Source organism: Littorina saxatilis, unplaced genomic scaffold (assembly GCF_037325665.1).
Source record: "Littorina saxatilis isolate snail1 unplaced genomic scaffold, US_GU_Lsax_2.0 scaffold_1677, whole genome shotgun sequence".
Taxonomy (NCBI): domain Eukaryota; kingdom Metazoa; phylum Mollusca; class Gastropoda; order Littorinimorpha; family Littorinidae; genus Littorina; species Littorina saxatilis.
The window spans coordinates 17,152-17,500 of NW_027128505.1; positions in this window are offsets into that span (position 1 = coordinate 17,152).

The following is a 349-nucleotide window of genomic DNA, read 5'->3' on the forward strand; positions in this document are numbered from 1 at the left end:
TCTGACGAAGAATTCAAACAGATACAAACAGACTTTGATGACTACAAAAGTAAGAAAGCAAGTATTCAAACAAAAACACGAGCTGAATATAACAAGCCACTCGATATAGAAGATCTGAAAAAGCAGTTTTTAAAAAAGGGGATTCAAATAGGACGGGAAGAAAAAGTAAAAATAGAATCACTTGTAAAGAGTTAACTATTCGTTTAGACAGTCACATTGCATGCATCAGATATAATTCTAACAGTGAAAGAACATATGAAGTAAAGTTTGTAAATGAGAGAGAGTATTGAGCTTAAGAATGTTGTATAAGAGAAAGGGGGAATGTACGTTCTGGGTTACTGATTCCGAC